Source organism: Oryctolagus cuniculus, chromosome 3 (assembly GCF_964237555.1).
Source record: "Oryctolagus cuniculus chromosome 3, mOryCun1.1, whole genome shotgun sequence".
NCBI classification, from domain to species: Eukaryota; Metazoa; Chordata; class Mammalia; order Lagomorpha; family Leporidae; genus Oryctolagus; species Oryctolagus cuniculus.
Window position 1 is genome coordinate 131,731,011 of NC_091434.1, and position 14,002 is coordinate 131,745,012.

The 14,002-nt window shown below is 41.6% G+C and overlaps 1 protein-coding gene and 1 long non-coding RNA gene across 8 annotated transcripts in view; one reads left to right on the forward strand and one right to left on the reverse strand.

Moving 5' to 3' along the window:
- The window catches only part of DOCK4 (dedicator of cytokinesis 4), a 520,558-nt gene that overhangs the window by 209,680 nt on the left and 296,876 nt on the right, over positions 1 to 14,002 (forward strand). The gene's annotated exons all lie outside the window — the stretch shown is intronic.
- On the reverse strand, positions 2,191 to 5,433 carry LOC138849193 (uncharacterized). Its single transcript, XR_011387635.1, has 3 exons — positions 5,326 to 5,433; positions 2,944 to 3,008; positions 2,191 to 2,562 (listed from the first exon to the last, which is right to left on the reverse strand). It is a non-coding gene; the product is annotated as an uncharacterized lncRNA (long non-coding RNA).

The window sequence follows — 14,002 nt, forward strand, 5'->3', positions numbered from 1 at the left end:
GGGAGGGCAGTGGAGGATGGCCCAAGTCCTTGGGCCCTGCACCCACATGGGAGACCAGGAGGAAGCACCTGGCTCCTGGCTTCAGATTGGTGCAGCGTGCAGGCTGTAGTGGCCATTTGGGGGGTGAACCAACAGAAGGAAGACCTTTCTCTCTGTCTCTCTCTCTCACTGTCTAACTCTGCCTGTCAAAAAAAAAAAATTTATATAGTGAGTGTATTTTTGGAAGTTTGAGATTATCTTCTGGAAAGTAACATTTTTTGAGTTGTTTAAATTTTTTTTCCTAATCTTACTATCTGAACATTTGCATTTCATCTTGCATTGGCTGGCATGTTAAGGGTACTCATTTTGTACATCAATCTCAAGGGCATTCTCATTGGCATATCTAGTTCATGGGCAGATTGAGTCACCTCCATTGATGGTCAGAAAAATAAAAGCAAATGCAAAATTGTCATTTGAACAAAAGAAGGGCAATAAATGTTCCTAATTAACATATTGTGAAATAAGTGACTGTTTGGCCCCAACACCAGACCTGTTGTCTGTTTTGAAGATGTTTTGGAAAACTTATCTAATTTGTTTGGCAAGTTGCATAATACAGGGGAAAGGATAAATATTTATAAAAATTTTAACCCTAGCCAAGCCAAGAGATTTTAATTTTCATACCAAAAAAATAAGAGGATGGGAGGGTAGTTTTCAAAGGTTTATTTTACATAGTGCTGCTCTATGCAAATAAAGACAACCCAGATTTCAATTATTGTAGTCAACATCTGGTATCAATAGTTAGCTGAAATTTACAATGAGAAGTAAGGCCTGGGAAGCAACTGCTTCATTAGGTTATAAAATTGGAAGAGAACACAAACAGAGGCCATGATCCCCAGGGGAACTTGGTGCCCTCTAAAAACCCTGAGGAAGGGTTTTAAAAGTTCATTTATAATTGATAAATGCTGAGCCGGTAACATTCATTTTTATCCTGCTTCCCTGATTTGGCCCTTACAGTTCCTGAGAGTTGCCTTAACTTGTCATTAAAATCTCAACGATAAACTAGTGGCATTTCTTTCCTTAATATCTTTTCATTTTAAAAATAGGCATTGAGGGGAAGCAGAAATGCTTTATGGAGAATTTATAAGGTAGAAGTAACAGAGTTCTATTAATTTCCTGCATAATATAAGTCACATGAATACCAACCTTGTAACTACCATATGCACAGTTCTGTGATCATTCTTACAAAGCTCTCCTACTCCCAGTACTGTGCAAGTCTACCGAATGGCTCCAAATCCCAGAAGACACAGATGTTCATTTCCTCAGTTGCCATCATTGGACAGGAGTTTACTGTGGCTGCCCTGGAAACTGGGTGGAGGTGGGGTTCAGATTAGTGCTGTTGATGCAACTGTGTTCTCCTGAGGACAAAGGAAACGATGGAAGAAGAGCAAGTTGTTTTCATAATTGCTATGGGCTCTGAGCCATGTGGCTGGATCACCAGATCATGGCAAAGTGGAATGTAGTGGCCTTTTCTGGAATTAGGGTTTTCCAGGAGTCCAATGTAAGAAACATGGCACTGGGGAAGAGTTAGTTCATACCCACCCTCTCTCCATGTGAGCCAAGAGTTATCCCCCTCTCCCATATTGTACTCTCTACAGTACCTTCTCCCAGTTGTCAGCATATGAAATTATTATGTCAGCCGTTGAAGTGGTTAAATAGGCTAATATGAGGTAGCTTTGAAAATCTAGTTACTGATTTTAAGTAACAAACTTGTAAAATTCCCTTCTGTAGGATACTTGCTCTAGTTTGTAATGAATGTCTTGCTTTGCATTCTATTTTAATAATCAGTTCTAAATTAATTATAGAACAGAATCAGTAACATGATAGCTATTGAACATCAGTACAGCCAAAGACCATCATGAAAAATAAGTATTATAAAAAATTTTTAGGACAGCTAAATTCTTGCCATTGAACATATATATATATATATAGATATACACATATCTATATATATATATATATCTTTACCAAGATTGTTTTATAAGTAGCTGATAATTGCAATGAAGAAAGAATGGTTAAATGTGAACCTGCAGATGGTTTGAAGTAGAGAATGTCCACCCCGTAGGCTGTATAAGGCCTGAAAAATAATTTAGTCTGGCCCTGCCAACTTAGCTGCAGGTGGGACTTGAAATTCAGTAAATCTATAGCAGACTCTTTTTTTTTTAAAGATTTATTTATTCATTTGAAAGTCAGAGTTATACAGAGACAGGAGAGGCAGGGAGAAAGAGAAGTCTTCCATCCGATGGTTCACTCCCCAGTTGGCTGCAACGGCTAGAGCTGTGCCAATCCGAAGCCAGGAACGAGGAGCTTCTTCTGGGTCTTCCATGCAGGTGCAGGGGCCCAAGGACTTGGGCCATCTTCTACTGCTTTCCCAGGCCATAGCAGAGAGCTGGATCAGAAGAGGAGCAGCCAGGACTAGAACTGGTGCCCATATGGGATGCCGGAATTTCAGGCCAGGGCATTAACCTGCTGTGCCACAGCACTGGCCCCATCAGGCTCATTTTTAAGTTGATAGTTTTGTATAGCCTGCAAATGATATTATAAATATCCAAATGGTCCTTGGCAGAACAAAAGTTCTCCTCCCCTCACCCTGTGTGATAACTGATGCCAGGATTCACCCAATATTTCCTTGAAGACATTGACTGACTCAGTTTGAAAGCTGCGTTTCACTAAATACATACATACAAATTATTTTGTTAAGGAGATGCTATCTAAAGAGATTATACAGTGTACTGAAAATTGGACAATTTTTTTTTCATTTTCTGAAATAAATGTTTTTAATTTTCTGAAACAAATGAAATTTTACATCATATGTTAAGTAGATCATCTTAGGGAGTAACACCATCATAGTAGAGTTAATTTTGTACTTTACATTTAAAAAATCCAAACTCAACATATTGTGCCTACTTTCATAAAGGACCCATCACAGGTTTTGATTGCAGTTAAAGTAATCCAGCTGTGTCTGAATAACCCTGCAAAAACACATCAGGATTAGAAATGGTTGAAATTGCAGACGAAAATCGTCAATGTATGCTATAAAGTGTGATGAAAACAGTATATTTGCATAGTCTCAAAGTATGTCTCCATAAGACATGTGTTAATTAGAAGGAGAAAGAAATAGCTCTACACTGGAGAAATCTGGCAGACGCCACTTTAGCCAAGTGATCAAGATTAGTATCTCCAGTTCCACATCAAGATTCTGGCATCCAGTGAGAGATTTTTTGCTATATCTTTACACAGGGCAAAGGAGAACAAACTTTCCAAATCCAGCATGAAGCCTCTTCTGAAAAAGCCTCACTCAATCCCAGTAGTAAATCCATCACCATCACGTACCTCCTCGAGCAGAGCACATCATCACTTCTGTGATACACTTGCCAAAAATGCATGTTCTGCCTTTAATTATGAGGAAACACACAAACCTAAGTATTGAGATACTCTGCAGTGTTACAAAAAGCAAGAGGTCACGAAAGACAGATTGAGAAACTGTGCAGTATTATGGGAACAGGTTACCGAAATGTAACAGTGTATTGTGGAATCCTGGATTGGATCCTTAACCAGGAAAGGTACAGTAGCTGGAGAGCTGGTGAAATTTGCATGTCATTTGTAAAATGTTTAATAGTATATGCTGTGGTTTGAACGTTTCTAGCCCCTCTAAAATTCATGTGGAAACCTGATCCCCTCCATAATTCTATGTGATATTATTATTTTTTTTTTTTTTTGACAGGCAGAGTGGACAGTGAGAGAGAGAGAGAGAGAAAGGTCTTCCTTTGCCGTTGATTCACCCTCCAATGGCCGCCTCGGCCAGCGCGCTGAGGCTGGCACACCCTGCTGATCCGATGGCAGGAGCCAGGTACTTCTCCTGGTCTCCCATGGGGTGCAGGGCCCAAGCACTTGGACCATCCTCCACTGCACTCCCTGGCCACAGCAGAGAGCTGGCCTGGAAGAGGGGCAACCGGGACAGAATCTGGCGCCCCGACCGGGACTAGAACCCGGTGTGCCAGTGCCACAAGGCGGAGGATTAGCCTAGTGAGCCGTGGTCCCGGCCTCAATGTGATACTATTAAGAGTTAGACCGTTTTGGAAGTGATTAGGCTTTGATTAATGCTCCCTGGGGAACTGGCACTGGCATAGTGTGTAAACCCACCGACTGCAGTGCCACCATCCCATAAGGACACTGGTTCTAGTCCCAGATGCTCCATTTATGATCCAGCTCTCTGGTATGGCCCGGGAAAGCAGTGGGAGATGGCTCAAGTCCTTGGGCCCCTGTACCCACATGGGAGACCCTGAAGAAGCACCTGGCTCCTGGCTGTGGATTGGCCCAGCTCCAGCCATATTGGCCATCTGGGGAGTAAACCAGCAGGTGGAAGATTCTCTCTCTCTCTCTCTCTCTCTCTCTCTCTCTGCTTCTGCCTCTGCCTCTACCTTTCTGTAACTCTGACTTTCAAGTAAATAAATAAATCTTTTTAAAAAGTGCTCCCTCATTAATGGGATTGAGGCTTTTTTTCAGAGAGAGCTTCATTCTATTTTTGGATAGTTTGTTCTCCTTTGCCCTGTGTAATGATATAGCAACAGTGCTCTCACTGGATGCCAGAATCTTGAGGTGGAACTTCCCAGTCTCCAGAACTGGGAGAATAAATTTCTGTTCTTTATAAATTACCCATTGCTTAGTATTCTGTGATAGCAGCACAAAATGGGCTAACAAAATGTATCAGCATTAACTTTCTGGTTTTGGTATTTGCACTATTGTGTTAGTCTGTTTTTTGTTGTTGTTACAAAAAGAAATACCTGAGGCAGGGGCCGGCTCTGTGGCATAGCAGGTAAAACCGCCGCCTGCAGTGTTGGCATCCCATAGCTCTGGCAGTTGTGGCCAACTGGGGAGTAAAGCAGCAGATGGAAGACCTCTCTGTTTCTCTGCCTCTCTTTTCTTTAGTGTAACTCTGACTTTCAAATAAATGAATAAATCTATCTTTAAAAAAATACCTGAGGCAGATTTCTTTTAAAAGAAAAGGGTTGGCTTGGCGCCAAGGCTCACTAGGCTAATCCTCCGCCTGCGGCGCCGGCACCCAGGGTTCTAGTCCCAGCTGGCTTCAGATCAGCACAGCGCGCAGGCCGTAGCAGCCACTTGGGGGGTGAACCCATCGGAAAAAGGAAGACCTTTCTCTCTGTCTCTCTCTCTCTCTCACTGTCTAACTCTGCCTGTCAAAAAGAAAAGAAAAGAAAAGAAAAGAAAAGAAAAGAAAAGAAAAGAAAAGAAAAGAAAAGAAAAGAAAAGGGTCTTGTTTTCACCTACCATTCTGGAGGTACATCTAGTGATAGCCTTTGTGCTGGCAGAATCCTGAGACTGCACAGATGATCACATGCCACGATACAGAGAACATTTCTGTCTGTGTGTCTCTCCTTTCCGTAAAGCTACTGGGGTTCAATTATAGCCGCTCCACCCCGATGACGTTATTAGCTGATGCTCATCACTTGCCACTGACCCTACCTCTAAACACCACAGTCAGATTAAGTTACCACCCTGTTAATACATCACAGTGGGAATTAAATTTCAATACCTGAACGCAGGAGGACGTCCGCTCAAACTACAGCCAAACACTAACAACTGTTTATTTAAGATTATAGCATTTACTGGAGCTCAAGTAACTATATATCTACTCTTTATCCTGTTTTTGTATGCTTCCTTTCCTACAAATATGGAATCATTTCCAATTTAAATTTTAAAGAAAGTGACAAAGAGCTTGATTTTTTTTCTCGTAACAGTAATAAAACTGTAAGTGTGTCCTTTTTGTGTATACATTGTAAAATCACTCAGAGATAGGATTTTGCATGTTTTCACCAGAAAAAAAGTGTTAAGGGGCCGGTGTTGTAGTATAACAGGTAAATCTACAGCCTGTGATCCAGCTCCCAGCTAATGTGCCTGGGAAGGTGGTGGGAGGTGTTTGGGCCCCTGCACCCTCGGCAGACCCAGGCCAGCCCAGCTTTGACCTTTGCAACAATTTGGGGAATGAGACAGTGGATGGAAGATCTCTCTCTCTCTCTCTCTCTTCCTTCTGTCTCTCCCTCTGTTTCTGTAAACTCTGTCTTTCAAATAAATAAAAATATATATTTAAAAGTTAAATGTTGTAGATAAATGTGTGTGTGTATTCTGATTGGACATTATGCAATGTATGCCTATATTGAAACATCCTATAATAGGTACCCCATAAATAGGTTTGAATTTTATGTGTCTCCTGATTTTTGTTTTAACTAAAATGATTTTTAAAAAAATTAAATCACTGGGGATGCTGAAAACAAAAGAGTGAGAAAGTAATTTCAGCATATGTCCCAGCCAGGCTTGGAGCAGTATTTGCAGGGGCGGACATCAGCACTGTGAGTCGGGAGCAGCTTCCCCGTCCTCCAGGTCACTTCAGCTGCATTGCTGAACACTTGGTAGTTCCTCATTGCTAGGTGTTCAGCTGGATGGGGTACATGGAGTAACATGATTCCTACACATTCCAGAAATTGATAAAATCAATAAAAACAAATAAAATGAAAAATGCATTAAGTGCACATAAAGGAAGTACCAAAGTGAATGACCAAGTGGCAAAATCCAAGCAGCAGAAAAATGGTCTATCTGCATACTCTGAGCTGTGTTTTCTAAGAGGAACACCAAGATGCAGGAAATTTGTTCTATCTCATGACTTAGGAACTGAGTGAAGAGGTCAAAGTGTTATCTTCACCATCATATTTCCAGTGTCCAACACGATGCTGGCACTGGCACATGCACAGTGATCATTCAACATACAGGCTGAATGAATGAGTAAACTGCATACCGTATAATTTCATCCCATAATGTATTCAGTTGGCATTTACTGAGTACCTCTAGATGTCTTGCATGTGCTAGGTGCTGGGCACATAAAGAAGCCCAAGCCTAGAGTGACAAGTGCAGTAAGCATTTCAAGTGTGTAAGATGGAGGGGTGTGGTGGAGTGGGGGCTGGAATGTGCCTTCCTTGAGGAGAATGTATGCGTTGTTTCAGTGGACGCATAGTAGAGACAGAGAGAAGGGTCTTCCAACTGCTGGTTCATTCCCCAAATGGCCACAACAGTCAGAGCTGAGGCGAGCCAAAGCCAGGAGCCAGGAGCTTCCTCCAAGTCTCCCACTTGGGTGCAGGGGCCCAAGTTCCCGGGCCATGCTTTATTGCTTTCCCAGACCAGAGCAGAGAACTGGATGAAGAGAGCCAGTTGAGACTAGAAGTGGCACTCATATGGGATAGTGGTGTCATAGGCAGAGGATTAACCTACTGTGCCACCGTGCTGGCCCCATGTAATGCCTCTTGAGAGGCCACATTTGGGAATGGGAATTAGACTTCATCAAGTTGGAAAAGGAAATGCCCATGGAGACCAAAATCAGAAAAATGAGCTATGAGTTGTGTGGGGAAGGTGGGTGACCAGAGTTGAGACAAGACTGAACATTGGGCTGGTGAGAACATTAGGAGGGGCTGGTGCTCTCCATACTGGCTGGCCTGTTGCACCAGGGCCACTCCGCTGTGCTGGGCACACAGAGATGGTTGGACTTGGGGGTGCTGCTGCAGTTCTCCTGTGCTGTATGTTTCATGACTTTCAGTGCTGGCTACGTGGAGAGAGAAATCAGGTCGAAAGACACAGAAGGGCAGAACATTTTTTTCTTTCCCTTTAAAGCAAAGAACTAAAATAAAAAACTGAATTCTGACTGGCGCCATGGCTCACTTGGCTAATCCTCCACCTGCAGCATGGCACCCTGGGTTCTAGTCCCGGTTGGGGCGCCGGGTACTAGTCCCGGTTTCTCGTCTTCCAGTCCAGCTCTCTGCTGTGGCCCGGAAGTGCAGTAGAGGATGGCCCAAGTGCTTGGGCCCTACACCTGCATGGGAGACCAGGAGAAGCACCTGGCTCCTGGCTTTGGATTGGTGCAGCGCCAGCCGTAGCAGCCATTAGGGGAGTGAACCAACAGAAGGAAGACCTTTCTCTCTGTCTCTCTCTCACTGTCTATAACTCTACCTGTCAAATAAAAAAAAAAAAAACTGAATTCTGTGTTTCAAATAATTCTCTTAAATAACCTTATTATAATATTAACCATCACACCTTGGAAATGGGCCATTTTTGGCAAGTATTTGGTGGTGAATTTAATGCATTTAATTAGAAAGTGGTATTTTGCTTACTAGTGAAAAATTGTCACTTGGATTGTGTGAAAAGCGGTCATTGTTTCTGTAACTTCCCTTTGTGACACAAAAGAATATATTATAATTTCTTTCCTTCCTAGTGTTGTTTGTTGTCCCACAGAGTAAATGGTAAAAGCTGACTCTTTTTTTTTTAACTTTTATTTAATGAATATAAATTTCCAAAGTACGATTTATGGATTACAATGGCTTCCCCCCCATACCGTCCCTCCCACCCACAACCCTCCCCTTTCCCACTCCCTCTCCCCTTCCATTCACATCAAGATTCATTTTCAATTATCTTAATATACAGAAGATCAGCTTAGTATACATTAAGTAAGGATTAACAGTTTGCTCCCACACAGAAACATAAAGTGAAAAATAATAGATGATTTTTTTAAATGATGATGAAATCAGATCAGACCTATTGTCATGTTTAATCCCAGTGAGAGTCGAGTTGGGAATTGATAATTTCTTTTTTTTTTTTTTCACAGAGGATCAGTTTAGTATACATTAAGTAAAGATTTCAACAGTTTGCACCCCCATAGAAACACAAAGTGAAATATATTGTTTGAGTACTTGTTATAGCATTAAATCTCAATGCACAGCACATTAAGGACAGAGATCCTACATGAGGAGTAAGTGCACAGTGACTCCTGTTGTTGACTTTACCAATTGACACTCCTGTCTATGGCATCAGTAATCTCCCTATGCTCCAGTCATGAGTTTCCAAGGCTATGGAAGCCCTCTGAGTTCTCCGATTCTTATCTTGTTTAGACAAGGTCATAGTCAAAGTGGAGGTTCTCTCCTCCCTTCAGAGAAAGGTACCTCCTTCTTTGAAGACCTGTTCTTTCCACTGGGATCTCACTCACAGAGATCTTTTGCCAGAGTGTCTTGGCTTTCCATGCCTGAAATACTCTCATGGTAAAAGCTGACTCTTCTTCCTTTCCTATCTATCTCTGCCTTAACATTTTGGAGAAGCTCTTCTAACTCATTACTTTGATTACCAGTGTCAATGCCTTTTTTTTTTTTTTTTTTTTTTTTTGGCTGTCTTATCAGAAAAAGCAATAGGATGAGCCTTTTTTTCCTCTCGAGTGTCTTAAGCCTGAATCTTTCTAAGAGTTTAACTTACTAATAATGACTTCTGGGGCCAGCACTGTGGTGCAATGGATTAAGCCACAGTCTGCAGTGCTGGCATCCCATGTAGGCGCCAGTTTGAGTACCAGCTGCTCCACTTCCAATCCAGCTCTCTGCTAAGGTACCTGGGAAAGCAGGGGAAGATGGCCCATGTGTTTGGGCCCCTGCACTCACGTGGGAGACCTGAAAGAAGCTCTGACTCCTGGCTTCGGACTTGCCCAGCTTGGTCCATTGCAGCCTGAATGGACTGAATAAGCAAATGGATGAGCTCGCTCTCTCTTTCTCTCTCTCTCTCTCTCTCTCTCTCTCTTTCTGTGTGTGTCTGTAACTCTGCCTTTCAAATAAATAAATATTTTTAAAAAATAACTTCTGAGAAGCTATAATAGCAAAAGAAAGAAAAGGTTTTTGACTTCTACAAATTGAAGCCTGATTTTGGCTTATGAATGTATGGCTAATTGAGATCCTGCTTCCAAATTTCCCAGTAGCAATGGTGAAGAAGAAATAACATCCCATATTTACTTGTATTTATAGACTTGTTTGGGTCTTCATGACATCACTCAGTGAGGTAGTCCAGGCAGGTGCTAGAAAGGAGCATGTGGTTCATAAATGGTGGAGTTACATCCCAAGCCTTCATTTCTCTCTTTGACATTGTCTCCCTTTCCTAAGTGCTGGATGCTTTTGGGTAATTGTTTGAACTCTCTGTCCTTCAGGTTGCTCCTCTTGGCTGGCAGTTGTCCAAAGCCATAACCTTTTCTGTCTTATTAAGTTGTTTTTAAAAGCACTGATAGGTAGGTGCAATAATTAAAGTTTTATTTTTTGACCTTCAGTTATTATAGTCACTTAGGAAAGTGCTTTTGCGTTTGTAACATGAAAACCAAGGTGAAGAATATATTTATGACTCTTTGGGGAAATAAAACTGGCACATTAACTATCACAGTGACAGTGTGTTCAGATATATATTTTTTTTAAGATTTATTTGAGAGGCAGAGTTAAAGGTATAGAGAGGGAGAAATGGAGGGAGAGGTCTTCCATCCACTGGTTCACTCCCCAAATGACCACACTACCAGAACTGAGCTGATCTCAAGCAAAGAGCCAGGAGCTTCTTCCGGGTCTCCCATGTATGTGGAGGGGTCCAAGCACTTGGGTCATCTTCCACTGCTTTCTCAGGACATCAGCAGGGAGCTGGGTCAGAAGTGGAGCAGCTAGCAGCAGGGACATAAACTGGCACCCATATGGAATGCTGGCGCCACAGGTGGAGGCTTAACCTGCTACACCACTATGCTAGCGCCTTCAGACAAATCTTAATGTGGAATAATTACCTCCTGATGCTGTTATATATTAAAAAATAAGGAGATATATTCTCCTTGTTTGCTCCTTTCCTCTTGTTTTTCTCTCTAAAATGAGAATAGAGGTACCTACATCATGGAAGATTAGAACTCATAAAAACCTTACAACAAAATACTAACATGATAGTTACTTCCCTTCTCCCTTAAGAATTGGACTTGAAAATAGACCCAGCAAGTACCAAGTTTTGAAAGAGAGTAGCTTTGAAGCTTGTAGCAGGTTGGTCTTCCCAGGAAGCACACCTTGAGACAGAGATTAGCTTTACAAGTTTTTTCAGGAAGTACTCTTGGGGCTCACCCTATCGGAAACAGAGGAAGGAAGCAGGGGTGGGCAGACATGAAGTGGGCTTTGGCATACAAGCCCAGTGACCACCTTAGTCTCCTGAGCTGGAAGGGCCCTTCAGACTTGCACCACGTTGTAGCACAAGGACCTGGCATTCACTGATGTAAGCTTCCTTGGGATGGTAGCCTGACCTTGAGCAAAGCAGCTGTCTTCTGTTGGGGCCATCCCAAAAGGGAGCTGGCAGCAGAAGACTGTCTGGGCCAGCACTCCTGGCAGCAGGGAGAGTAAGATTCATTTCTGAAGAGGAATCTCCATGGTGCCTCAGAGCCCCCTCCTGCACCACATTCTATCTTTCCCTTCAAGAGGTTCAAGTAGGGTAAGATGCTGCAATCCCTAGGAGGACTGTCCACTTAACAGGCGAGGAGGCAAATCATTTTATTCAGGATGCTCTGGAGTTTTCAAAATCACTTAGGCCATAAGAGATGTGTCTCAAAGGCTGACCGTGATGAAGTGCAGAGGAATGGAAGCCTGTTTGTAAATGTGCATGTGCCTCTCGGGTATGCGTGCAAGTTACTAGAATAAAGACATACCCCAGACACGGGGCAGGTCTGCAGCCTTGAAGTCAACTTAAAGCATTTCTTTATTTTTCCTGATAAGTTCATTTGGTGCAATACCCTGGAGAGACCACTCTATCTCCTCCTATATTTTCTTTTCCTCTTTGAAGCTTTTCAGGACCATCCGTACCCATATTCCTGTTGTCACACTGATGTTCACCTGGTGTCCCTTGCAATAAGGAACAAACTCTTGCTTCTAACATCATCTTGGGGGGTAGAGGGGAGACAGAAGGGCATAGCCGTGAAAGAGAGTTCTGTCTTGCACTTCTCATGTGTTTGGTCTTTGTGACATGAAATGTGGCATGGTGGTGCCAATAGAAGTCCTCAAACAACTTGTCCTGCATCTTCCCTCAAGCCCATCCTAGACAGCTAGAAAGAAGGAAGTGTCTTTGATTAAACTGTGGCTTGGTCCCCACCCCCCACCCCATATTTCATCTTTTCTTACAGGAAGGACTTGTACATGTGGGCTCTTTTCGCCTTCCATCACAGTTCTCCACTTTGTGAGACAACATGTTCACAAGAATATAGGTCACTCCTAACCAACCCTTTTCTCTATTTCCCTCCAAATCATATGCAGGTTTTTCAGAAATTCTACCTCTTTCCCACTTTTACCCATGTGAACTCCCCAAATGATCCTCATAAAAGCTAGTGAAACCTAAATTTACTTCTGTGACAAGCCAAAGATGAATGTACTATGTGACATGAACATGGACATGGGAAAGAACCAATGTATGCTCCGAGACTCATAGAATTCCTTTAGGATGCTCCTAACAGTTACACCTGCTTCATCACTGCCTGACCATTATTGTGCTTTGAGTACCAGCATTCAAGCTTTTACAAGTGTATCATATAAAATTTTAAATTTCATTTCTGGTGCAATTACAGCTCATTTTTGTTGTCAAAAAAATCAGTTTCATTTTGATGTTAAGTAGAATTCTGTGGGATAGCCTCAGAACTTAAGAACAGCAGCAACAGATACTGTGCTGTGAGCAGTCAGCTCATCGGTGACCTTTTAGACAACAACAGTTTGTGCATTGGAGATCCTTTTGCCAGAAAGATCAAGCCACTTGAGTAAATGAGTTTCCCTCTTTGTGACATAGAGACAATATATTTTTATTGTTTTTATTTGTTTTCCTGCTTTATGTTCCATTCATTTTAGATTATCAGCCTGTAGAGGGCAAGGACAGCATTTCCTGGGCTGGAATTGAATTGTGGATGGTAGACTCACTGCAGATATTATTTTGACATTGATGATGAAGAATATGGTATTATCTGAAATACTTTAAAATACACATTTGTTATTTGCATGAGCAAATAGTATTATTGAAACCAAGGCATGAGTCCCCATTACATAGCATAATTTTGCTTTCTTTTTACCTTCCTCATAGAAAATATTTTGCAGTTGCACTTGAGCATCTTCCTCACAGTTACTTAAATTTTAATAAACTGCAGTAAGCATTAGGCTGATATCATTATAGAATGGAATGACATGGGAGCAATTATAGACAGCTGGTTAGGACATTCTTTTCAAGATGGTTATGCTATAAATTTAATACTTTCAGCTTACTTTTTTTTCAAGCACTTGAACATAAACTAGGCTTATATATGTGTTAATAAAAGCAAATAAAGTTTACATAATAGCAAATAGACTGAAATGAACATGGCACCATGGTTCTGACCTGCCATTTAAAATTGTACAGTGAAGTCCCTTATGACCAGAGCAAGAGTCTTGGACCTTTATAATCTCAGCTCTATTAAGGGCTTGTTCTCTGTGATCTTTTTGGTAGCTAATAAAATTCAATTTATAAGAAAAGTAACAAGAACAGGAAATCATGGGATTAAGACACTGTGCACTCCTGTTTAGAGTATACTACCCCTGGGATGTATGCAATAAGTAGATTTTTAGATCAAGTTGTAGCTCTTTCACAATAACTGGTGACAGAAGTATTTCCAACAGTAGACTTGTTGCATACCAAAACACCTATACAGAAACTTAAAGAGATTTAGTTGAAAACTGGCTTCTAAAACATAATCTAAAAATAACATATGCTTTTAAGAGCGTGGAATAGAAATGTAAATTGAGGATTTATTAATGTATTTGTTGTCTTTGTATCTTTGATTTGCTAAGCTAGTTTTCCTTATTTTATGATACATTACATGCTATCCCTAACAAACATGAGGCGGCCATGTTTTCAAATCCTTACTCTTTCTCCTAGAACTGCCTCCTCCTTTCACATTTTCTGTCTCACACACTAGTCTAAATATCTTCCTGGGATATAGCATACACCCATCTATTCATTAGTACACAGCAAGGTGCAGTTGCTTATCTAACTCAGAGATTAACAGTGGTTTGCTGTTTACAGGGTAAAGATCAAAGTCGTATCTTGAACTACATCCTGACTGTTCTTCTACAATATG